We start from the raw sequence: 26,164 nt of genomic DNA on the forward strand, positions 1-26,164 counted from the left end.
GACAGACCTAACCAAAAAGAAACAGCCAAATGCCGTGCAGTGGACCGAAGAGTGTCAGAAGGGCCTTTAACCAGCTTAAAGTGACACTCATGTCTGACCCTGTGCTAAGGGCCCCAGACTTTGACAAACCATTCCGAGTAACCACAGATGCATCCGAGCATGGTGTGGGAGCAGTTCTAATGCAGGAAGAACCGGATCAAGAATTCCATCCTGTAGTGTTTCTCAGCAAGAAGCTATCTGAGAGGGAAAGCAACTGGTCAGTCAGTGAAAAAGAATGTTACGCCATTGTCTACGCTCTGGAAAAGCTACGCCCCTACATTTGGGGATGGCATTTCCACCTGCAAACTGACCATGCTGCGCTACAGTGGCTTCATATCGCCACGGGAAATAACAAAAAACTTATTTGGTGGAGATTAGCTCTCCAAGATTTTGATTTTGACGTCCAACACATCTCAGGAGCTTCTAACAAAGTGGCTGATGCACTCTCCCGTGAAAGTTCCCCAGAATCAACTGGTTAAAATCGTCCTTGAGATGTGGAAAATCTTGTTAGTCTTTCTACACTTTGTAGTATATTTAGAGGTGCAAGTGTCTTATTAACTCTGTTTTCTCCTAGAGCTCCAGGGTGAAACACTGGCTGTGATTTCTTCCATCTGTGATTTGGGGGGCGTGTCACAAATATAAAGGGAAGGGTAACCACCTTTCTGTATACAGAACTATAAAATTCCTCCTGGCCAGAGGCAAAACCCTTTTACCTGTAAAGGGTTAAGAAGCTAAGATAAACTCGCTGGCACCTGACCAAAATGACCAATGAGGAGACAAGATACTTTCAAAGCTGGAGGGGGAGGGGGGAACAAAGGGCTGTCTGTCTGTGTGATGCTTTTGCCGGGAACAGATCAGGAATGCAGTCTCAGAAACTCTGTTAAGTAAGTTAGTAAGCAATTTAGCTAGAAATGTGTTAGATTTCCTTTTGTTTAATGGCTGGTAAAATAGCTGTGCTGAATGGAATGTATATTCCTGTTTTTGTGTCTTTTTGTAACTTAAGGTTTTGCCTAGAGGGATTCTCTGTGTTTTGAATCTGATTACCCTGTAAGGTATTTACTATTCTGATTTTACAGAGGTGATTCTTTTACTTTTTCTTTAATTAAAATTCTTCTTTTAAGAACCTGATTGATTTTTCATTGTTCTTAAGATCCAAGGGTTTGGGTCTGTGTTCACCTGTACAGATTGGTGAGGATTTTTATCAAGCCTTCCCCAGGAAAGGGGGTGTAGGTCTTGGGGGGATATTTTGGGGGGGGGAAGACGTCTCCAAGTGGTCTCTTTCCCTGTTCTTTAACACGTTTGGTGGTGGCAGCATAGGGTTTAAGGACAAGACAAAGTTTGTACCTTGAGGAAGTTTAATCTAAGCTGGTAAGAATAAGCTTGGGGGTCTTTCATGCAGGTACCCACATCTGTACCCTAGAGTTCAGAGTGGGGAAGGACCCTTGACAACATGTAAAGTTAAGCATCTGCTAATTACTTCACTGAATCAGGGCCTAAACATTGGTTATTAACAATTTTAAAATGATTATTGTTATTCTGAGTGAAACAAGATTGATGTACTGGTAAAACAAATATTATCTACAGTGTATATTCATTTTGCTGGTTATAAATGCTCTCTGGTCAGCTAGTATTTATAGAACAAAAACTCCTTCCAGGTGTCTGGCAGTCAGCTTAGCAAGTACTTTGTAATCAGTATTGAAGAATGAGATTGGCTTATAGACCATGCAATTATTTGTTTCTTTGTGTGTTTTCTAATAAGATTGCAGCTGTTTCCAGGGATTGTGACTTTATTCCATGCAGAATGTCTCTGATTACTGCCACCATGAGGTACGTACTGTAGCTTTGATTGGACGCTCAGTTAAATTTCGGTGATAAAGCCAGCCAGTTTGCTTTGTTTGTTACACAGCGAAAAGGGGCTCTGATATTTTCCATCTCTTTAGACTACTTTTGTTCCAGTCTTAAGATATCATTTTTTGTCACCTCGTCAGGGAGAGAACAGAATGCATGCTTTTAAAGGATAGAGTAGGGGACTAGTTTATCATCTCCAGTAATTTATCACATCAATAGCATTGCTGTTCCATTTTTGCTTCCTTCTGTTCTTTCCTCAATATACCAGGCCTGACCCTCCACTTGGTTACCTCAGTTTAATTCCATCAACTTCCATGGAGTGACCGTGGCATTAAACTGGCTTAACAGACCAGAAAATCTGCCCTACCCTCTTTGAAGTGGCGTCTGCCTTCATTCACAATACTACTACTAACCCGTGTGCCTTCTGAGGCCAACTTCATGGGATAGGTATTTTGGCAATATCACCATATGTCAGAGAAGCTTGTTTGAAAAGTCTGAATGGCTGGTCTCTTGCTGTAGGATTCCCCACGTGTTTATTATTATCTTTTCTAGCACCCAGAATGTACATCTTTTTTACTACTGCCAGTTAGTTAAAAATGAGCTTTATTTAATTCATTGGGCTTTCAAAAATGTTATTTTTATACTAGAGTGTTTTACGGTATTTATACTATGGCATAAATATTTTTGCAAGTACACCATCAACCAGATTGCATCTCCCCCTCACTGTGACTTCAGTGAAAGTTTTCCACATTCCTGTGAATTTAATGAAGCCTTTCTATTGCTTCCTAGGTCTCCTGCTATAGGCACACAGGTACTCAGTGACAGACATACACATACCCCATGGCTCTCAGAGTAACACAGCACAAGCTACGTTCAGCAATTTAGATGCAAGTGCCTGTTGAGGGAGCTCACACCTCAAACAAAACATGAGGAATGGTTAATCAGACAAGCCTTGGCCCGGATTCAATAAATCATCCGTATTCAGGATAGGGCTTATGCATGTGCTTAAGTGCTGTCCAGAATCAGGCCTCTTGTTTATACCAGGAAAAAAAACAACCACTTTTCTGCACCAGTGCAACTCAATCTGTGCTGCTAACAATGCAAGCTGCAGTGTAGACAGGATACAAACATATTTACAATTGTGTCATCTGGCCCTATTTTTCAATTTGCAACTGTGATGACTTGGGGGCTCTGTCTGTACAAATTATGCATTCTAGTTGATATTGCAAAGTTATTCTTAAGTTATCTGGAAATTCCTGTATCATGGAAAGCCTATGTATGCATACCATCATCGGCGATCCCTACCACAGATTTACATATGAGTCCTGAGATGACTCAGGAGTCCGATCCTGGAACCATGGATCCACTTGCAGTACATACAGACATTTTCTGGTCGGCCAGCTCCCTGCTGGGAAAATTTTTTTCCTTCCTTCTCTCTCTCTCTCTCTCTCTCTCTCTCTCTCTCTCTCTCTCTGTCTTTTCAGCTTCAATGGCAAGGCATTGCTCCTCAAAGCAGACCACTGCCTAACGGAGAATGTGGCACCATTGGGGTCAGTTAATGGCTTGCTCCTCCAAGCTTGTGATGTCCACATCAGTTTTCTTGAGATACCCTTTCAGTGTCTCTTTGTAGCATCTCCTCTGACCACCATGGGATCTCTGACCATGGGTGAGCTGAGAGCAGAGGCCTTGTTTTGGGAGGTGAGAGAGTCTGGCATCCACATGCCATGTCCAGCTCAGCGGAGTTGGTGCATGAGGATCATTGCTTCAATGCTGACGACATTGGCTTCAGTGAGGATGCTGGCATTAGTGCAGCAATCTTCCCACTTAATGTGAAGAATCTTCCAGAGGCATTGTTGAGGTGCTGTTGATAGGTCACCCAGGTTTTGCATCCATAAAGGAGTGTAGGAATAACAGTGGTCTTATAGACCTGGATCGTGGTGTCCTGCCATAGGTCACGGTCCGTAAAAACACATCGGAGCAATTTCCCAAAGGAAGCATTTGCACACTGGATCCTGTGCTGGATCTCACTGTTGCTTATTGCATTTTGAGAAAGTTGGCTACAGAGATAGCAAAAGTGCTCCACTGTCTCCAAAGCCTGTCCCTCAATGGTGATTTGTGGTGGGTCATGTGCAAGGCCTGAAGCAGGCCGATAGAGCACTTTAGTCTTCTCAATATTGATTGAGTCCTAGGCTTTGATAAGCTTGTGCAAAAAAATCCAGTCTGGACTGCAGGTCATTCTCAGTGTGCGCAAGGATAACGCTGTCATCAGCATACTGAAGATCAGTAAAGGACACTCTGAGGACTTTATACTTTGAGCGGAGACATCAAAGATTAAAAAGCTGTCCAGCTATTCTGTATTGAATGTAAACTCCACTGGGGAGGTGGTCTTTAATGATGATCAAAATGACTGCTAAATACATGGAGAACAGGGATGGGGCAATAACGCATCCTTGCTTAACCCCAGTTTTGATGAGAAAAGGATCCATATGCATACCGCCATTGTGGAGAGGACCTACAGCAGGTGTACACCAGACTGGAGACAATGAATAGTGCTTATCTTTAACAACTATGCTTTGACCACGTAATAGTTATGTTAAAGAGTAACTGCATCGTAGGGGAAGCCTGTTTTATTGTACCTCTCTGAGGGCAGGTTTTCTTGAGTAGTAGAAAGATACCAAAATACAGAACGAAGAATCAAAGATGCTAGTAGGGGTAGGTATGTAAGTAGGCACACACACAGCCTCACAGAAGAGCTGGGGGTGTGACTGCAGGAAATTTAGGCAGGAGGAAGATAGGGCACAGATCAAGGTTAGAGGGGGTGAACTGAGGGGAGAAAACATGTTTTAATTCACAAACCATGCTCTGTAGCAGAACCACCTCGACAGCCCAGAGGATCATGATTCCAGCCCAAAGAATGAGTGGTGAGGAAACAGGCACAGAAATAAATTTAAGGTTTATTATTTTGTACAGATCTGTGTATGTCTCATGCTACTAAAGAGCAATAATATATTCGACTCTGGGCAAAGTGTCTATGTGTGCTGTATACTTTACATTTACCACAGGCCACCTGAGAGAGTTAAACTGTAAACCAGAGAGCTCACACCTTTGGAAGCAGCTCTGGGAGAGGAAGTATTTAAGCTACTGGGGAGCCTGAAGGGTCAGCACTGAGCCCTTGGGTTAGGCAACTGGACACCATGTTCTAACTCTTAAGGAGATGGTGCCACACAATGGCTCAGCTCTGGTCAGCTCTAGAGGCATAAAAGCATGCTGGGCCCAGTGGCTGGGTTCCTTCACAGCTGGCTAGAGAGTGGCAGGGGGGACAACACTTGATTGGGATGTAGGAGAGTACCCATGTCATTTACACTGAGGAAATCACCTGCAGCAAATACCTTGATAAAGTACTGCACTGAAGAGGTCTCCCGGGTCCAGTACAGGTTTAGCACTCTTACTTTACACTACAAACTTCTGCCAGCATACCTACATCAGCCAGGGTGTAAAGACATGTGAACCCTGATCAACATAGCTATGACAGCAATAGCCCCTAGTCTAACTGTATAGACAATTATACCAGCAAAGCTGCATTTTTACCAATATAGTTTATTTCGGTGGGGGGAGACTAGGGAGTGGAATGAGCTATACCAATTAAAGTGCTGTTTTGCTGGTACAAGCTGTGTCTATACTTTCAGAGCTTTCCAATGTAGTACGCTGGTATTCCTGGACCAGTAAAGTGCTAGTACTGTAGGCATGGTAGAGATATGGTTGTAGAAGATTATAATTCAGAGACGCTACCTCGTACGGGACAGTATTAGGAACATAGGAATTTGGAGATGTGCCCTAGAGGTGGGGGTTAGGAACACCACATGGTTGTGTGCAGCAGTTCACCGGAGATTCTCTTCAGTTCGTTTTATTCCTTTCTTATTCACTGGTTTGTTATTTAATGAACCCTGTCAAGGTTCCTTCCCCACTCTGAACTCTAGGGTAAAGATGTGGGAACCTGCATGAAAGACCCCCAAGCTTATTTTTACCAGCTTAGGTTAAAAACTTCCTCAAGGTACAAACTTGGCCTTGTCCTTGAACCCCATGCTGCCACCACAAAGCGTGTTAAACAAAGAACAGGGAAAGAGCCCACTTGGAGATGTCTTTCCCCCCAAATATCCCTCCAAACCCTACACCCCCTTTCCTGGGGAAGGCTTGATAAAAATCCTCACCAATTTGTACAGGTGAACACTGACCCAAACCCTTGGATCTTAAGAACAATGAAAAAAATCAATCAGGTTCTTAAAAGAAGAATTTTAATTAAAGAAAAGATAAAAGAATCACCTCTGTAAAATCAGGATGGTAAATACCTTACAGGGTAATCAGATTCAAAACACAGAGAATCCCTCTAAGCAAAATCTTAAGTTACAAAAAGACACAAAAACAGGAATATACATTCCATTCAGCATAGTGTATTTTACCAGCCATTAAACAAAAGGAAATTAAATGCATTTCTAGCTAGATTACCTACTAACTTACTTAGCAGAGTTTTTGAGACTGCATTCCTGATCTGTTCCCGGCAAAAGCATCACACAGACAGACAGACCCTTTGTTCCCCCCTCCCACTCCAGCTTTGAAAGTATCTTGTCTCCTCATTGGTCATTGTGGTCAGGTGCCAGCGAGGTTATCCTAGCTTCTTAACCCTTTACAGGTGAAAGGGTTTTGCCTCTGGCCAGAAGGGATTTTATAGCACTGTATATAGAAAGGTGGTTACCCTTCCCTTTATTTTTATGACAAACCCCAAGATTGCTACAGGCATGGCCTTAGAGTGCAGCTTCAGTGGGAAAATTTGCAACTGTTTTTTCCCCTTGCACCAGTGCTGCTCCATTGGTGTTGACAGTGGTGGGTACTGTGGTATAAAAAGCTGCCATATTGTTTAAATCTCTGAGCAGGCATGTATGACACAGTGGTAAAATCACCAGCAGCCAGTCAACACCATCACGCCATCCTTGCTCACACCAATGTCAGTGCGCTATTGTTACAACACTGGTGGGAGATTTATAAAACAAAGCTCAACGTAGGCAAGGCCAGTGCTGACTTTCTGCCTGATTCACCACTGGGTTACTCCAGATTTGTGCCAGTGGAACTCTGTTGGTTTCAACGGATTAACACACTGATTAATCAAGCCTTTGGATTTGAGGTAAGCAGGTATGTTCCAGTGTCTGATGAACTCTTACATTCAAAATTAATGCAAATTGGCTTGTACCTGAAGACTGTCGTGTGGATTAAAAACTGGCTGAAGGGTGGTGAGAACAATGGGTAATGATTAACTGCAAAGTATCAAACTGGAGGGAGGTGTCTCATTGGAAACAGAGGGATGTGTTAGGTCCAGTTTTAGGCCCCAATCTTGCATTGGGGTCTTCAGGATTGGGGTGTTATTTAGTCTCTTCATTAATGCTGTAGAAGAGGGAGTAAGTGAAACTCATCAATGGAATTTGCAGACGATAATAAACTGGGACGAGCTCTCAACACCAGAGAGGACAGCTGAATATTACAAGAACGGCCTAGATCTTAGAAACATGAGCAGGAAATAAAATCTGATTAATCTTGAGACAATACAAGATAATGGATCTGGGCAAAACAGCCCCAAAACACAGATACGCAATAGCAGGGAAAGCATTGAGCTGGCCTTGGTTCCTTTCTGTGTAGAATTGTTTCTTGTTCCACATGTTCTCAGACAAAGACAAAGCCAGAGCCAGCTGGCCTGGCTTGGTATTTAATGGCTCTTGCTACTGCTACGAGAAGGGGCACGTGTTCAAGGAATACTTTTTCTATGCAATATCTATTTAAAAGGATGTGCCTTTTGCTTTGGACAAGTAAATTTGATGGATGTAATCTGTACACAATTCTGTAGTTTTAACTGAAATGGTATTTAAATGGTCATTAGGCTTAGAAAGTAACACACTCTGTTAAGATGAATGGAGGAAGTTAACACCTCTCTTGGGGCCTGATCCAAAGCCCATTGAAGTATCTTTCCATTTACTATAGTAGGCTTTGGGTCAGGCCTTCAGTGCTTCGTTTCTGTCTGCTTGGCTGTAGAATCAAACAAATGACCTGTGTATCAATTGTATTGGGAAGTTTATTCTCATATCCAGAAGTACTAAAAATCTCTACTAAAAAAATCTGGAGAACTGAACAAAATCTGCAATTTCCACCGAGTTTTCTGCAGTCCATATTTTCTTTTCTGTTTGTTACAGAGACAGATCACCAGCATTTTATACAGAGTTGGAAACAAACGTTGCCTTGACTTTCCAGAATCAGTTGCTACTGCAGTATGTTGTTTACTTATACTCTTAGAAAAACTGGTTGTGTAAGGAAAAGTGGACCCAAGGCCTTTTTTTTTGGTATGAGGCAAGGGCATAAGTTATCTGCTAACTACAGCTTCAGAGATGCTTTATATGGATGTGGATATCCTGAGAAAGATCCTCAAGCAGATGTAATAAACGTTAATTGTGCTGAGATCTGGCAGGAGTTACCCTGAAATTCCTCTGTAATGCCATTTTGTTCCATCAAATAACATAGTTATCATGACATCTCATAGTAAATTATGATATTTTCTATGATGACTGTGGAGCAATGCTGTATTTCCACTGAATGTAAGAAATATAATAATTCTGGGCCTGATTCAAAGCTAATGAAATACATGGGAAGCTTTCCATCAGTTTTAATGGGAGTTGGAATGCACCCTAAATGAGCTAAAGTGAGAAGAGGAGGCTTCCTAGAGTACGTATTTTTGTTTATTTCTTTAGCTTTGCAAAAGGTTGCTCTAGGGGTCTATCCTGAGTTACGAGTGGCATTGTCACAGAGTGGCTGACCTCATTAAAGAGAGACGAGCCCAGCCCCACCTGTGATATACAACTCACCCCCTCAGTGGAGCGAATGAAGAATGTCATATGACAGGTGGGTCATGTGACTAAATCAGGCCACTGAAGTAAGGGGGAGGAGGCACTGAATTCTCTCCTGAGGGAGAAAGACCACCCCAGGAAGCCCTGAGAGTTGCTGCTCAGTAGAGAGCAGGGAGTACATGAACAAGTGTTGCATGACTATTCAGGATTCTGAGTAGGGTTCCCACTTTGAAATGCAAAAAAACCAGTACTCCCCACCACCCCCAAGGCCAGCCTGCTGCAACCCCAACCCCCAACCACAAGGCAACTCTGCAACCTCCCCTTCCACAGCCACTTAGAGTATCTAGACAGATAAACACATATAGATAAGATTGAGAACACCATTTTCTTACCTTGGTCACATTTCTCCAAGCTGCTTTGTTTGTGTCTGTCTTCATTGAGATTGTTTTTGCCCAAACTGCATTGATTCTATATTTTAACTATATACTTGAATGTGAATGTTTTGTAACTTTATACATAAAGAAACTCCAAAGATCCTACTTCTTGAATTTGTATTTGCCATTTGATTTTGCCGTTTCAAGCAATTTCTTATTTTTAACGGCAAAATCGTAGCATCTTTAGCTGGACACAAACTTTTAACATTAGATATCCCCGTGTGTTGTGATAATAATGCAAATATTTAGACCCACGTAACCCTCCCCCCCCAACCCCCCGGCAGATTAAATTATTTTTCAGGCATCTGACAAATCCATAAAAAAAACTGGCTAGACCAGTCAAATACCAGCCAGGTGGTAACCCTCAATCTGAAGGACTTGGTTAGAAGTTAAGACTCCCTTTGGGGGACCTGGTTTTCATTTTGAACTTTGTGCTAATAAACGAGCCCCAAGAAGGGGTATCAGTGGACAGAGGAAAGCCCTTGTGGGGTTCTAGAGGAGCCCAAGAGGGAAACCTGAGGCAGCAGTGAACGTGAGCACAGAGCAGGTAGGGCGTCTAGTCTAGAGGGAGACATATTTCAAGCTGCAGTAGAAAGGACTGCTCATCCCACTCTAACAAATACATAAATCGACCAGATAATAAAAGAAACTGAGACATCTCCAATCTTCTGACCACGCACTCCCCAAAAGCCAAGGGAGTAAAGACACAGCTTGCAGTACTGCCAAAAGGCTAACAAATCCAGACTACTGCAGATCCAAGTAGGTGGATAGGAAGTGACTTCCAAAGATGGGGAGCCATGCTTTGCTAGAAGCTTCCTCCTGTTCATAGCAAGGGAACTCCTGCTCAAAACACATCCGCTCATTGCCACTGTCGCAATATGTCATGGGAGGAGAGGCAGTCTCTCAAGTAACCAGGTCCCAAACCAGTCAGGGATTGATAGTGTCAAAGCAACTCCTTGAATTCTACCCAGAAATGTATTAGAAACCGAAGCATTGGTACAATTTGATCCCACCATTAATGTCTGCTTAAAAAGCGTACCTCAGCATAGCTTGTTTCCAAATGGTTTTGGTCTAGAGATTATTGCAGCATTTTACTCTGCAGATGAGAGGGGGCAAGGATAATTAGGGCAAGGTCTGCAGTAGAAGAGAAGGGCTACGCTTTGCTTATTTGATGCAGACCAAAAAAGTGTTGTTGGCAAAAGACAGAGCTTTCAGGAACAGCCCAGGATCTAACACCACCGATAAGTTCCCACCCCCATGTTACAAATGGCAGTTGTACTCCCTCAGTGTGCAGCACTGATTGACATTCTGCCAAATCTTCTTTCGGCTTTCAGTCAACCCACCAAAATTCGCCTCAATAGTTTCTGGATTATTTTGCAGCCACCTAGCTCTCATCCAAGCCTCCAGTTCATCTGGACACTGGGTAAGTCATTCCACTGCTCCAGCGGGGTGACATCTTCATACTGAATAAATCCCAGCCCATATCTCCTCACTAACTGCCCATGAGGTCTCATATGCAGGATGAATGACTATATAGACCACCATCATACCTTTCAGGAAAGGTCTAGGTGCAGAGGAGCAATTGCTAATAACTACTTTTTGAGTTCTCCCAGAGAAATAAGTGCAGAGTCACAGGAGAACAATTCCATCCACTTCTGCTAAGGTCTGAGAGATCTCAAAGAGCCACAATGGCCACTTTCTCTTTATCTTCTTCTAGCAGAAGATAATCAGATAACTGAACCAGTTTCTGTCCCATATCCAGTTTTTATCCATAATCAACTGACCAGGCTTGGGGAAATCTAAGGACTCAAGAAGTTACTAGTAGCCCCACCAACAATCTGAGTGACCGCCTCCAAAAATGGGAGATTGTAAGCCTCAAGAGTTGGTTTCTCAAGCATTGCCCTTATGAAAACTTCTTTAAGAACCATCATCATCCTTTCTCCCAAACATGTACACCAGGAACAGGGGTGGTAGTGAGACCATAGCCGTCTAGGGTACACTCAATGGTATATTTAATTGTTGTATGACACTTGAATACCACAGTGATAAGTGTAGAAAACCCTAATATTTATAGGTCCATTGAATTGAAGCAGCTCTCTCACACCCCTTTAAACTTTCATGCTTAATATTACAATTTTCTCTCTACATATGAAATGACTGCTATAACAGAAGTATTCAAGTGGTAACTGCACTCTCTTTTGAAGACCGCTGTGATCTCATTCTCAGCACTAGTACTATGCTGTTGCAAAGGCAGGGCAGGAAGAAGGGATGAGTATAGGTCATGGCAATTGACTAATCTTTTAAGAAGGGGTGAATCCCCGCCTGCTGCCGCTGAACCAATATTAAATTATGTTTTCTAAGAAACAAGGTTCAAATATTATTTACAATACATGGAATACTACACATGAAAACAAAACTTGTCATGTCTGCTCAGCTCATTGATCACTCTAGTATCTGACCGCAGAGGTCACCAATATTGGAATCTTTAGAAGATGAACTCCTCCTGTACTGCACATAACCACTTGTTCAGTGCTATACAAAAGTGAAAATCTCCTTCCTGATCACCTACTATGATCAGTTCATGTCCCGAACCATGAGGTTTGATTGTCCTTAACATGATCTTAAGTTAAAAAAGTAGTATTTATAGAAGTAACCTCTAAACTTCTTACCCTGCAGTTCTTGTTCTAGGTTGGTTTGCAGCTGATGCTGATACCACAAACAGCAATTTGGACAGCAGCCTCAGAGACGAGTGTAATTAGGTTTTAAGTGTATATCTTTTTAGTAAAATAAATAATAGCTGACTTTTACATTAAGATAACACAAAGCAGGATTTTTTTATCATCCTCTGAATTGTACCAGTAAAATACCACCCATACAGATGACTGAACACTGCAGTTAAGAGTTTTAACAAGTTTTCCCCCCACCCCCATCTTATTCTCAACCCAGATTATCTGAGACCTCCTAAGTGGTATATTTTAAGGAACAGACTTAGACAGATGTATCATCTGTCATGGGGTTTGAACCCACTGTCATCAGGGAGAGAGCTGCTATCAATGGATGAAGATGTCAAAATAATGTTACAGGAGTAGCCATGACTGCATATTTATCACAGTGTCACAGGCTCCCTCACAAACTGAAAGATTTAGCTGTTCATTCACAGTGAAGACACTTAATTAATGACTAGGCCTAATCAGGCTGTTTTATTATTTACAGGGATTCCAGCATGGCTTAGCTCAACTGATATGCAAACAAACCATCCTCGGACTGCTTTAATTAATAATTCTGAACCAGACTCAGAGACTGGCACTGTCAAGTAGCTCTTTGGTGATTTACAACACCTCCGCTGCCATGTCCACATCCCTTGCATACAAATGAGCAGCCACCCCTGCAAATCCGTCATTTTAAAATCCAATGTGCTGTCTTGTTGATGACAGGAATGCCCTTATCTTTGCACATGACTTAATGGAGACAAATGCCTGAGCTGGGCAAGTTCCTGGGGTCTTTCATGGACACAGACCTACAAGGGGCATCGTTTCAGAAACATTCAAGGGGAAGGGAAAAGAGAGAGCAGGGACAGGCCCTTTATCGCATATAGCATCTCTGGTGTTTCACAATCCTTCCATCTTATATAGTGCTGCCACCTCCAAAAAAAGCCTGATTGGCTCACTGCTTTGCACTTTGCTGTGGTCATTGACACCTGTAGTAGGGGGCACCTCTGCTAAACAAGTGTAGAATGCTACCAAGTCAGCAGGGTGGAAGGTGTAAATAATGACCTACAGTATCAGGCTGGAAATAATCCAATCCCAAGCATTTTAAAGGGAAGTAAGAAGCACAGATTCTTCCTCAGAACTGACAGGGTAGAGGTGCAGAATGTTGCAAATGGAAACAATAGTAGTTTGCATTTCTGAAGCGCCTTCTATCTAAGGAAGGATTTCAAAGCACTTTACAAGCATTAATGAATTAACTCTCACAACACCCCGTGAATTAGGTTTTCTTATCCGTTTTACAGACGGGGAAGTGGAAGGAAAGAAGTTAAATGATTTGCCCAGGGTCAATCAAGAAGTCAGTGATACAACCAGGAATAGGACCCAGACTTCTTGTGTTCCAGTCTTGGGCTTTACCCAGAAGGCCGTCCTTCCTTGGAAAGTGAATTCTAAATAAGTGGCAAAAGCATTAGCAGTGCAATAGAAGGCAGATGAAAACAGCTGATGAGTGTGTGATGCCATATGATTAAAACATGACCATTTATATCATTAATATTGCCAGTTAGACAACTGCAACAAATCTTATACTAAGTATGTCATATAGGGTGTAAATGGAAAGTTACGATTTGCTGAGTAGGATTATCCTGTTTATATGCATGCATCGTTTATATATCTTAAGTTATGAATATTGATTGTGTACTAGTATTTCAAATGTGTCTGTCCTGAGTAACACCCTCCAGGTAAAATCTACATTAAAGACAGACAGCAAATTGTAAATGGACTATTCAAGTTGATGGCCCAATCAAAGAATACTTAACTCACAATGGGCCATAGAAGAAGCTTGTCCCCACCCAATGAGCCTTCCTGTGGATGCTTTGGCCAGAGTATGGGTAATGTTTGCTCCTCTGAGTCATCAAATCATGCACAGGCCTGTGACTAGCTCATGTGACCCTAGACTCCATCTTGTTCTTGCAATTTTCCACAAATTAAGACTGAGAGCATTCCCTCCACATGGGTGAAGATATAAAAGACCCTGGAAGTATCTCCATTTGGCTTCTTTCCTGCTCTGATCTCTTGACCAGGGTTATGCGCAACAGGGAGCAAGCAGGGGCATAGGCCCCTCAGTCAGCAGGGGCACCGAACTCCTCCAGCTGTTGGGGGAGAGCAAGATCCACCAGCCCCGGGGCCACTGTGGCAGAGGGAACAGCCAGCTCCTCTGGCTCCAGGGCCATTGAAGTGGGGTGAGCCAGCTCCTCCAGCCATGGTGGGAGAAAGATAGTCAGCTCCTCTGGCTGCAGGAAGTGCCCCTCCAAAAGCAGCCAGATTTTTATTCCCATGCACACCCCTGCTCTGACTATGTACTTACACAAAAGGAGCATTCCAACCAAAGGACTGAGGACTTTCCAGTCTTTTGAAGTTACCAGAGACTTTACAAGCCAGCAGTTTATTCCATCACTTCTTCAAACCTGATACAAGGACTCTGCAATGAGTATATGTATTAGTTAAAATGGTCAAGAAAAACACTCTCTCTTTTCTCTTATAAACCTTTAGATATTAGATACTAAAAGATTGGCAACAGCGTGATTATTGGGTAAGATCTGAGTTCTATATTGACCTGGCTATGTGGCTGATCTTTTAAGATCAGAAGGACCCTTTGTTTGATGAAACTTGTTTTGAAATAAGGATGGGCCAAAAATTCATGACTTTTTTTGAATTAAAGGTGATTTTTGTACCCTAAACAAACTATTTAGTTGACATTTTTGAATCTCTCCAAACAATTCTTTTTCAACCCTAAAAGGATCATTTAAAAAATTAACAATATCTGGTTCCTGTTAAAATACAAGAGAAGGGGATAGGAGATTAAAAAAAGTTTATAATGGACCTCTGCTTGCAAGCTAAACTATGGAGTCTCAGTTAATTACATCCACATTTGGAAGCACTTCATTGACCATTGAAATGCAGGCCCCTCTGGGGTGCTGTGACATTAATCTAACAGAGCACAGTAGCACTACACACAAGTTTAGGACAGGAAGTGAAAGACATGACACCAAAACTGCATAATTATGAGTATCTGAATACATGCTGTGAGAGAGAGACAGACAAAAAGGAAGGAGGATGAGACACCCTGTAAACATATGATCTTATTTTTATTCAGCCATGCAGCAATAATTTTTCCAGAAGAACATGTGCAGTGTTAGGGGACGTAGGGTTTTTAAATGGCTTTTCCCATCATGCTTAAGTTAAGGGCTGGGTTTTCTAGATTCAGAAATTACATAAAGCATAACTGGATAAAACAGACAGCCAAATGGACAATTTATCAAAATATTATCTACTCAGCGAGGTGAAAATTATTAATTTGTAACTGGGTTATTAAGAACTGTCAAGCCTTGAGTCAGGTTTGCAATTCTCAAGTTTGAAAATTCAATTTGTGGACTGCAGCATTAAATTAAAAAGTCTCCTTTTGTGTCAGTCTTCACTACTGTTTGTAGGTATAATAGGGGCTTCTGGAGTCAGTGAGCCTGGTTCTCTGCTACTCCATTTCTTTGCTTGCAGGAAGGATGAAGGTGAAGAGGGGGTAGACAAAAGGTGGCTTAACTCGACAGTTGTAATCCTCATATTCAGGACTGCCTAACCCCCAGTGGACTCCGGGGAAGCAGAGAGTAGTTGTAGTGCTCTATACTCCAGCCACCCCTCCAAAATGGTCCATGTCCTGGGGGCTTTGAGCAGGGCCAATACAGAGCCTTGACTGGCCATGCAAGTCTTCTGCACTGGAGTAGAGCTGACCAACATTTTTTCATGGAAAATCTTTTTAAATCAATAAATGGGGTTTCTTTGAAAATGACATTTTTCACCAAAACCCATCATTTCCCAACAAAACGTTTCATATTCTGAAAAAAAAAAGTTTAAAAATGAAACACTTCCTAAAACATTTTGGAATTTTGCAAATTTTCCGTTTTAAAAGTGTGGCAATATTTCCATTTTTTTCAAAGTAGAAAAGGGGGGGGGAAGGGTTTAAAAATGCAAGAAAATATTTCTTCTCCCACTTATTCACTTTTCCCCCACTGGTAGATGGAAAAAAGTGAGAGAAGATCAGGGAAGGGAGATGGAAATGCTGATTTCAACTCAGCTGTAACTGAAATTAAAACAGCATAGTTAATGTGGCCGTGCTGCAGCTTTGGTGTTTGTACATCCCTGCTGTCTCACTAGTTCAATTATCAATGGTTCATGTCTCTAATGTAGGCATAGTTTATGTTAAATACCTACCTAATAAAGCTCTGAATAGTTTACAGAGGGACTAATTAGACACTAAATTATTTGTAGTATAACAGATCACCTCGCTTTGATTGGATTATTTTGAGCAACAGACTTGACTTTGCAAAGAATAGTGCCTATTTGCGGGCTGGTGAAAACTGTGCATACAGAAAAATACTCTAACATGTCTGGGCAACGTCCCACAGAGCTCCTGTGCAGTAACTATGCTACCCTCCTTGGGGTTTGTCTTCACTAGGAAATTTAATCATGTTTAACAAATGGGTTAGGTGACACAATACTGACTGACTGGCTGGTCAACGTGCAGCATTAGGTCAGCTAGTCACAGAAAACCCTACTGAGTCTAGACCAGTCGATATGATGCTGAACAATCTCGCCTTGTCTATATTGACCCTTCAGCATTGTGTCAGCTAACTTGATTGCTAAAAATCAAGTTTAAACACAATTACATTTCCTAGTGAAGACAGGGCCGAAGAGGTTGCCACAGACCTGCAAGCTCCAACGGCTATTGCAAAGGAGAGGGAGCGCTGAGGTCTTCCCTCCTCATTGCCACTTTCAGAGAGGCGAGTGTCTACAAGGGCCCCGAGTCCTGATCAGAACAGTGGTGCTTCAGTTTTGGCTGCTGCATCCCATGTCCTGGCACACGGAGCTCACAAAGGAAAAGAAGACAGCTTGCCCTTCTGCACATCCACATGGTGTCCAGCCCCAATCTGTCCAATAGCCTTTAGAAAGCATCAAATACCTTGTAGAAGTCATTCAGTGCCTCTGGCTTGCTGTGGTGCAGCCTGTTTAGTCACAGGTACATAGAGCACGTGGAGTTACACAGTAATGATATTGTTCTCACATTTGCGAGCTCTATAATTAGGCTGTAAAATGTTTAGGGTCCCTCCCATGTGTAATTACAAAGTTTACTCGGGTGTCATTTTTAAAATGAGCAATTGGTTTTTTGTACATAAAAAAACCCAACCCCCAGACGAACAAGCCTGAGTGTGACATTTATCAAGGAAGCGAAAGAGGGGGCTGGAAGGGCTGGCAGCTTTATTCTGGGCCACCATTTTGTTGCTGCTCTGGGAGCCCACCATATTATAGCTACTGGGGAGATTCCTTAATATATATTTTAAACTGGGAGAACAAAATTCTTGCCATAGAGGCCAGGTTGACTGCCTGGGTGACTGACATCTTGTGTTTACCCACAGAACAGAGACAGCTGTAGAGGAAGCTGATCTGCACACAGGCCTCAATCCTGACCTGGAGGCACCACATATAGAGCTAACAGGGCAGCCCAGTTTCCATGGCTCTTTTGGTCCTAGGCCTCTCAGTTGATTCTTCCTCAAAGGGTGCCAGCTGTGATGAGCACCGTCCACCAAGGTTTAGTCTGAAACTGCCAGTTTGCTTCACAGAGACCGTATGAACTCCCATGGAAAACATGTTAGGCTGTATCCAATCCACAGACGAGTGTGCAAGAGAGAAAGAGGGCACCAGGAGCCTCCACCACCTTCTGACAATATGGAGGGGCCGGGAAACTAGAAGTCTTCATGCTCAGGGATTGCAAGGACATGGCAGGGCTAATGCCACTGCCAGGGTAGCCTCTGCAAAGGGAGCAGAAACAGGTGGAGAGGAGATGGGACCATAGCCTCCTCACCCTCCACACCAACTGGTGGAAGTGGCCAGCCACACTGGGGGAAGCATGCCATACTCTCCTAACAGCGTAGAATCAGCTGTGCTTTCCAGGAGCTCTGAAGTACTAAGGGTGTTTGGACTCTGAATAGTATTCTGGAATTAGATATGTGCTTATCCCACTGATCTCTTGGAATTCATTGATATTAAGGCCAGAAGGGACCATTGTGATCATCTAGTCTGACCTCCTGTATAGCACAGGCCACAGAATGTTCTGAAAATAATCCCTAGAGCATAACTTTTTGAAAAAACATCCAGCCTTGATTTAAACATACTCAAGGATGGAGCGTCCACTTCGGCCTGTGGTAAATTTGTTCCAGTGATTAATTACACTCATTGTGAAAAATGTATGCCTTAATTCCAGTCTGAATCTCTCTAGCTTCAGCTTCCAGCCATTGGATCATGTTATAGCTTTCTCTGTTAGACTAAAGAGCCCACTATTAAATATTTGTTCCTCATATTGGTACTTATAGACTGTAAGCAAGTCACCCCTTTATCTTCTCTTTGTTACATTAGACTCAAGGAACTCAATCTGTATCTCTCATAAGGCACGTTTTCTAATCCTTTAATTATGCTCTGAACTCAATTTATCAACATCCTTCTTGAATAGTGGGTTCCAGAACTGGACACAGAGTATTCCACCAGCAGTCACATCAGTGCCAAATACAAAGGTAAAATAACCTCTCTACTTCTAGTCAAGATTTCCCAAATACGGGCAATGAACATTCTAATGTTTCAGTGTAAAAAAAGCAAAACAAAAAAGCAAACAGTATATTTATGAACTTATATTATCCAATACACAGAACCTTATCCTGACATGGCGGATAATTACGTTTTACGTCCATTCCTAGATAACACAAACACTAAGGCCTTGTCGGTATTGTTAACAAGTTTACCTACACAATCCATTTTCCCTAATACAATATTAAACACAATTTTGCCCTTACTGTGGAGAAGGGCAGTAGTTGTTTCAAAATATGTTAACTTTGACCACAACAAGATAACTTTGTCCACATCAAGATCAAAAATCACATTTAACATCAAGCTAGATACAACGTGCTACCTAACATGATGCATTTTCCCAGTATAGACAAGGCCTAAAACTACAAGAAATCCTGATTTAGGCTCTCTCCCAACCTTTAGTAATCACTTTCTCTTTCAGATCTGGCATAGTATATTAGTATGAAAAGAAAAAATTTACACAGCAACTTCACAACAAGTCTGAATTAGAGCTGCGTGGAAGGACTGATTTCTCTTCAGTTTGCTGGCAATTCTGAAAAATAATAATGCATTATTTCAAGTTGATACAAAATGAAAGTTTTTGGTGAATGTAAAAATAAAAAACAAACTATTTTAGGTCAAATAAAACACTTCATTAGACCCAAAATGAAACTTTTAGTTTAGATTTTGAGCTTTTAACTTTTTAAATTAAAACAAGTTCAAGGAAATTTCTAAATGAAAAATCATTTCAAATAGCAAGATCAAAACATTTTGTTTCGAAAATGTGGAGATGAAAGGTTTCAATTTTTTTCAGATTCTTTTTCCAACTGAAACAATTAGACAAATTTGAAACAAATTCATGAAATGTTTCAATGGACCTGACTCTGCATATTTCTCTGAAAAAGGCTTTGGCTGAAAAATTTCACATGGCTCTAATCTGAATTCAGTGTTTCTGTGCATTAATGTAGTTGCATGTTTAATCATTTCTGAAGAACTATGCAGTCTTAACAATAAGATGGCTGCACACAACATTTAAAATAACGACCCTAGGTAATGAACAACAAAATATGAAGTCACAATAAATGTATCTCATATAAACAGTCAAACTGTAAGAAAAAAAATTCAGAATACCATTCACAAAACAAAAAAAATCAAAACATGACTTATGCTTGCTTTAAGAACTTTAAAGATTCTTTATTTCAGACATTATGCATGGGATTTTTAAAAACACTCCACTTTGGTTCCTGATGAAGTCAATGTGAGTTTTACTGTTGGCTTCAGTGGGAGCAGAATTAGGGCAATGTGAAATGCTTTGGAAAATCCCACCCCGTAAATATATCTAAACACCTAAGTACGTTTGTTGAGAAATGCTGGAGTGTAACTTGATGAGGTTATGTCAACAATGTAAGCAAATACTTCATATTTCTCAACAAATACTCTGTATCAGAGACATTATCTACAGACTAGTAGTTTTGAATTTTGAGTGTATTGAACTAGAGGGACCAAAGGCTAATCAGTGAAAAGTGTCAAACATGAATAATTTTTAAATGCTTCTGACCTATGCAAAAGAATCAGTTAAAATTGTCAAAACTATTAAATCTCAGTAAGTGGTGGGAGGTTGGGAAAGAATTATTTGGTTTTTAGAAAATCAGTGAGAAAGAGTCCTGGCTTTAAATGCATTTTTCTTCGTAGCCCTAACTAGGGCGTTGTGACTACTTCAGAAAATAAGGTAAATACAATGATCAAACACTTGGACGTACCTTGTGTTACCAAAGGAGAAAAGTAGCCAGTTTTTAGTGATTTTTGCTGAAGCCTAGAAATTTAAAGTAGCATTTTAAAGCAAAGGTTTGCTTAAAATTAATACAAGTATGGAGTAGAATAACACAGTAGTACAAATCCTCAGACCTTTTTAACTATCTCCCCTTATAGCTCATTTCCTCTCTAACACGGATAAGTGTGTTATCCCACTGTAACTCATTATGTTCTCTACCTCCCTTTGTCCTTTTGTATTCTGATAATCATTTGTTCTGTGGCATACTGTTGGGCACTGAAACATATTCGCAAAAGGGTTTGTAAATTGCCCAGTTGAAGCTCTGGCTATCCTGTGAAGAAATTTAGCAAATTGCAAGAATGGAGCCTGACATGGAAATATAATAGGAAGAATTTAAAAAACAAACAAACTAATAAAAATAAAAAAACCACATCCCAACACCAGCTCCCAACAAAAATTCCCTGACACCCCCCCCTCACAAAAACAAAAGCCCCAAAACAAACCACAGCCTGAGACTTGGAGTTATTGGGTGGGGAAAATGAGAGAGAGAGGCAGGTGGTCAGCTGGGGGTGGTGGAAGAGGATGCACTTTTCAGAAAGCAAAACATATTGCAGTCCTACACTGGGAGGGGTTTGACTAAGATATACAACTTCAGCTACGCTATTCGTGTAGCTGAAGTTGAAGTATCTTAGTTGGCTTACCTGGCCGTCCTCATGGTGGTGAGTCGACTGCGGTGGCTCCCCTGTTGACTCCACTTACTCCTCCTGCTGAGGTGGAGTACAGGTGACGATTCGCGATAAATCAATCCCCGATAGATCGATCACTACCCGCCAGTGTGGCGGGTAGTGAAGACGTACCCTCAGTAGGGCTAGTTTCATAAACATTACAATCACCCATTCTCTCTTTCTGTCTTCATAGATTTTGCCAAAGGGTAAATCCAGACTAGGAAAGGATTTCATTTGTTACTGGAATACTTCATTGAAATATTTTGTTTTGCTATTGGGACATGATTTACAGTGGTACATTTGTGCCAGGCTGTTTCATGAGCTATTGAAGTAGCTCAGCTGTCCAAGACAACAGACTCTTTAAATCTGTCCCTCTGTGTTAGTCCTTCCCTTTACATTTGTCTGAATCTGCCCTTTCTCAGAGTGTTGACACAGAGCAGCAAGTTTTGCTGAGGCTACTTTCTCACTCCTAATAAATTCCAAAGCCTGCCACAGAAATGCTTGGTCATCAGGCCAACTTTCTTCTGCTATTTGAAGAACAGACATTTCTAGAGTGGGAGCTGTCTTATTTCATATTATATTAAATTGCTTCATAGTGTAATTTTCTGACAAAGGGCTATATCCTGCAAAGTGTGCAGTGCCATGAGAGCACTGAACCTAATGTCCACAAAGGGCACTCAACACCTCCCATAGACAGATCTAGATCAAAATTTTAGCTGGGCGTGGCCATTTGCCTATTCGGTGTGTGTGCTCACTTAGGGCCTGTCTCTCGAAGCTTGATGCAGTTTGTATGGCATTCATTCAGGCCAGTAGTCCAACTGAATTACTTACGTGAGTAAATTCTACTCAGGGTTGCAAAATCTTCCCTTGTGCCTTCCCTACATCAAGGTATGGGCACTTTTGAGAGTGCGCCCCTGTGGGGGGCGGCGGGGTTTGTCGTGAATAGGTTGTTCAATTAAGTCCCGCTAGCGCTGCTAATTTAGAGCCTGCTGGGGGAAATGCTCACACACGGCTCCCCGTCTAGAAGAGCTTTTCAAGAGCAGTGATTCTCAACCTTTCCCGAATACTGAACCCCTTCCAGGGATCTGATTGATCTTGCATACGCCTAGTTTCACTTCACTTAAAAACTCAGACTTTGGCTTCAGCCCCATGCAGCTAGGCTTGGCCTTGGGCTTTTTGCCCTGGGCACCAGTGAGTCTAATGCTGACCCTGGTGACCCCATTAAAATGAACTCGTGACCCACTTTGGGGTCATGACCAGTGTTCATTAATTTTTCTCACCCCTGTGTGGAATGAATGCTGTTATGTGCACCAATATGGAGGTGATGTGTGACACATCACCTTCATATTGATGCACATTAAAAAAATCATGTGGTGGGGTTGTGGATGGGGTGTTCAGAGTGTGGGAGGGGGTTCAGGGCAGAGGGTTGGAGTGCAGGGGTGTGAAGGCTCCGGCTGGGGGTGTGGGCTCTGGGGTGGGGCCGGGGATGATGGGCTCAAGGCTGGGGCAGAGGGTTGGGTGCATGGGGCGAGGGTTCCAGCTCCGGGTGTGGGCGGGTTCTCTGGGGTTACGGTGGGGGAGAGAGGACTCCCCGCAGTGCTCTCTCCCTGCAGCAGCAGCACCTGGTCAGGAGGGGTGGGGGAGAGAGAGAAGAGGCACCTGTCCCTGCTGTGGGAGGGCTGGGGCTGCAGGATAGGTGCCTGGGTCCAGGCCGCGGGAGGGCAAGTGCTGAGTTGGGGCCGGGGGAGGCGCACCTGCACATCTCCCAGAGCACGGGCACAGCTCTAAATAGGCTGCTACGTGGCCATACATCTTACAGGGAACCACTGTTGAAAACCGTCAAAAATATAGGGCAGCATAAGCAAGTCATTGTATGAAATTTTAGTTTGTATTGACTTTGCTACTGCTTTTTATGTAGCCCTGTTGTAAAACTAGGCAAATATCTGGATGATATTGATGGGGGATATTGATGTCCCCCCTGGAAGACCTCTGCGTACTTCTGTGTACCCCTGGTTGAGAACCACTATTCTAGAAAACAACAAAACAAAACAAAAACCCCAACAATTGTGGCAGGCACAAGCTATTAAGATGTTGGTAATTTTATTTTACCTCCAATTCATCTATTTTATTTTTGGGAGTGGCACAATTCTCTGGGTGCCATCCCCAAATAGAGTCTCCATTGCTCAGCACCTTGCAGAATCAGGCTCTACAGACCAGATCCTCAGCTGGTGGAAGTGTAGTGTAGCACCACTGGCTTCAGTAAGAGCTGTGCTGATTTACCCCATCCTAGGATCTGGCCTTCACTGTGTGTGGATACTACTGTTCTCTACTGGGTAGAATGTCAGACATTGATAAGTGTGTGACGGTGGCAAGCCTACAGAGCATAAGCCCTACTCATTCTATGACTAACAAAGCTCACATGGGAGAGGCCTGGTCTGAAGCTGCAGGGCTTAGGCCTTGTCTACACTACACAATTAAGCTGGCTTAAATTGCGTCGATGTACAGCCACCACAGTAATTAAACCACTTTTGCACGTTCACACTATGCTCCTTGTGTTGCTGGTATGCATCCACAGAAGCAGCGCTTGCATCGATGCAGAGAGCAGTGCACTGTGGGTAGCTTTCCCACTGTGCACCTTCTAGCCACCATCTAGCATGGGGTATTTTAGAAAGGGTTTGCAATGCCTTATGGGTGCAAACAAGTCATGGAGAGGTGGCTGGGAACATAGATTCAGCATCCCATGATGCAGTTTTCTCCGTCCCATCACTCCATGGGCATCTTATTACCTTTAGCACCACTTTTTGAGTGCCTGCCTATCCACCATCTTTGAGAGAAGAATGGATCCAGCATTGCTCTTCAGTATTGTGCTGATCCTGCAGTGTCATGAGCTGCAAGTCTGATGATTATGCCTTGGTGGCTGTCTTGCTGTGGACCACGGAAAAAAACAATTCAAGATTGCTGTTGGCATTCATGGAGCAGCTGCACATGTTGGACCACCAGTTCTGGGCTCAAGAAACAAGCATTCACTGGTGGGAATGCATCGTTAATGAAGGTATGGGATGATGAGCATTGGCCATGGAACTTTCGAATGTACAAGGTCCCATTCCTGGAACTGTGCATGGCGCTCACCCCAGCCCTCCAATGGAGTGACACCAAAATGAGAGGTGAACTAATGGTGGAGAAGTGAGTGGAGATCTCTTTGTGGAAGCTGGCAATGCCAGATTGCTACCACTCAGTCAGGAATCAATTTGGAGTTGGTAAATCCACTGTGGGGGATGCTGTGGACACAAGTGTGCAGGGCCGTTAATGGCATCCTGCTATGCAGGACCATGACTCTGGGCAACTTGTGGGCTGACAGAGCCTCCTCTCCCCACAGACCCAGGAGATCCACCACTTCCGCTAATAGGGAAGGAATGGCATCAGAGGACAGGGATGGGGCCCAAGCCAAGACCCACACCCACAGAGGAGGGAAACCACCTATACTATAGGCAGAACGCTATACTCTAGGCAGAAGCTTGTTTGCTGCAGCTGGGCAGTGGCTATGTGAGTGCTTCACACTGAGCAAACAGGACAAGGAATTTGGCTTTAAAAGAGGAGGGGCATGCACCTGGCTGCCAGACAGTAGAATTCAAAAAGGTGACCAAAGTGATCACGGTGCAGCATTGTGGGACACCTCTGGGAGGCCATTAAAGCCAACATAAGCAATGCAGTGTCTACACTGATACTGCGTCATCCTAAGTGCTATGCCTCTCGCCAAGATGGATTGACTAGGTCGGCGTAGTGGGTGAATTGCAGGAGGAACACTGTAGTGTAGACTCCTACACAATTAGGTTGATGTGAGGAGCCTCATGCTGAGCTCTGTAGTGTAGACCAGGCCTACAGTTCTGTCGCTGGTGCCTGAAATATGTGGCTTAGCTGGTATGATGATCATTAGGGGTATTTGTGACCATGGATTCATTAAAAACAGGGGGAAAAAAGTAAAGAAAGGCTTCTGAATTCGGAGTGGAACCTGGAGGGAGAGAGTTAAAAAAAGAAATAATGGAAGCAAAGCAAAGGCAAGGCATAGGGCTTGAGTACATCTGATATCCCTGCTCCACGGAAGTCAATGGGATTATTGCCATTGATGTCAGTGGCGCCAGGATTTCACCCCCCCCCTTTTTTTTTTTAAAAATGCACAGTAGATCTTGATTTGTGACTTCATTCTTCATGCTAGCTTTATGGTGAGAGCACCCGTGACTGGATCCTAAATCCACATCTTTCAGCATATGACCACAAAAGCTAATGAAAACATACATATTCTATATCAATCTGAAGGAGCAGAAGTAGATATGGATCTCAGCAGGGGCACCGATGAAACAGTTGAGGACTGAATATAATTCAAGCAGCTGGTCAGACTGACATTTCAATACAATAGCTTACGTTTCTATTGTACCTTCCTTCCCAAAGAATCTGGTACAAGCACTATACTGCTATCAAGGAAAAGCTTCACCCACTCAAATGCAGTCACTTCTGGGGGACACGCAGTAGCTGTTTAACACAGCTAAGCAACACTACATAGCAGTTTAGGACAAGAAGTGAAGACGAGCAGAACCATTTGAAATTGCAGGGGAAGTTAATACATCAGCAGTGTTTGGCCAGTTCTCCTTATTTGATATGCACTATGCCAGATTTTCCATAGCTAAGCAAATAATTTCAGGCATCTTTGTGTGGTGTCTCTTTCATGAGGATGGTAGCAACTAGCATAGCATAGGGTTATTTTAAACATTATGGATCCATGTGAGAAGGAGCTCTCACACATTAATGCTCCAAAGCATATCAAATTAATACGACTATTAAATTCTGTCAAATACCTCTCCAGCATCCAGCAAGAGAACCAAGAAATTAATTTGCCTCATTTTGTAGCATTTGTCATACTTGGGGTCTGCAGGCATTTTACTAGAAATGTCCCTGTAAATACTGGTAGGTTTGAGTGAACACATTGTGGAAGCAGTGTTTCCATGTACAGCAGCGTGAAATCCTCTGAGTTCAGTTCACACTAGTCTCTGAACTAGAATCAGTGAATACAGTTTTCAGGGGGTTCATGCCTATAACCTTA

The 26,164-nt window shown here is 42.6% G+C and overlaps 1 long non-coding RNA gene across 1 annotated transcript in view; it reads left to right on the forward strand.

Moving 5' to 3' along the window:
• Positions 1 to 873: 873 nt before the first annotated feature.
• LOC140908280 (uncharacterized) overlaps positions 874 to 26,164 on the forward strand; it is a 33,920-nt gene continuing 8,629 nt past the window's right edge. The window contains exons 1-2 of the long non-coding RNA XR_012157824.2: positions 874 to 923; positions 1,799 to 1,866. This is a non-coding gene — a long non-coding RNA (uncharacterized LOC140908280). The remainder of the gene's footprint in view (positions 924 to 1,798; positions 1,867 to 26,164) is intronic.

Source organism: Lepidochelys kempii, chromosome 3, assembly GCF_965140285.1.
Source record: "Lepidochelys kempii isolate rLepKem1 chromosome 3, rLepKem1.hap1, whole genome shotgun sequence".
NCBI lineage: Eukaryota > Metazoa > Chordata > Testudines > Cheloniidae > Lepidochelys > Lepidochelys kempii.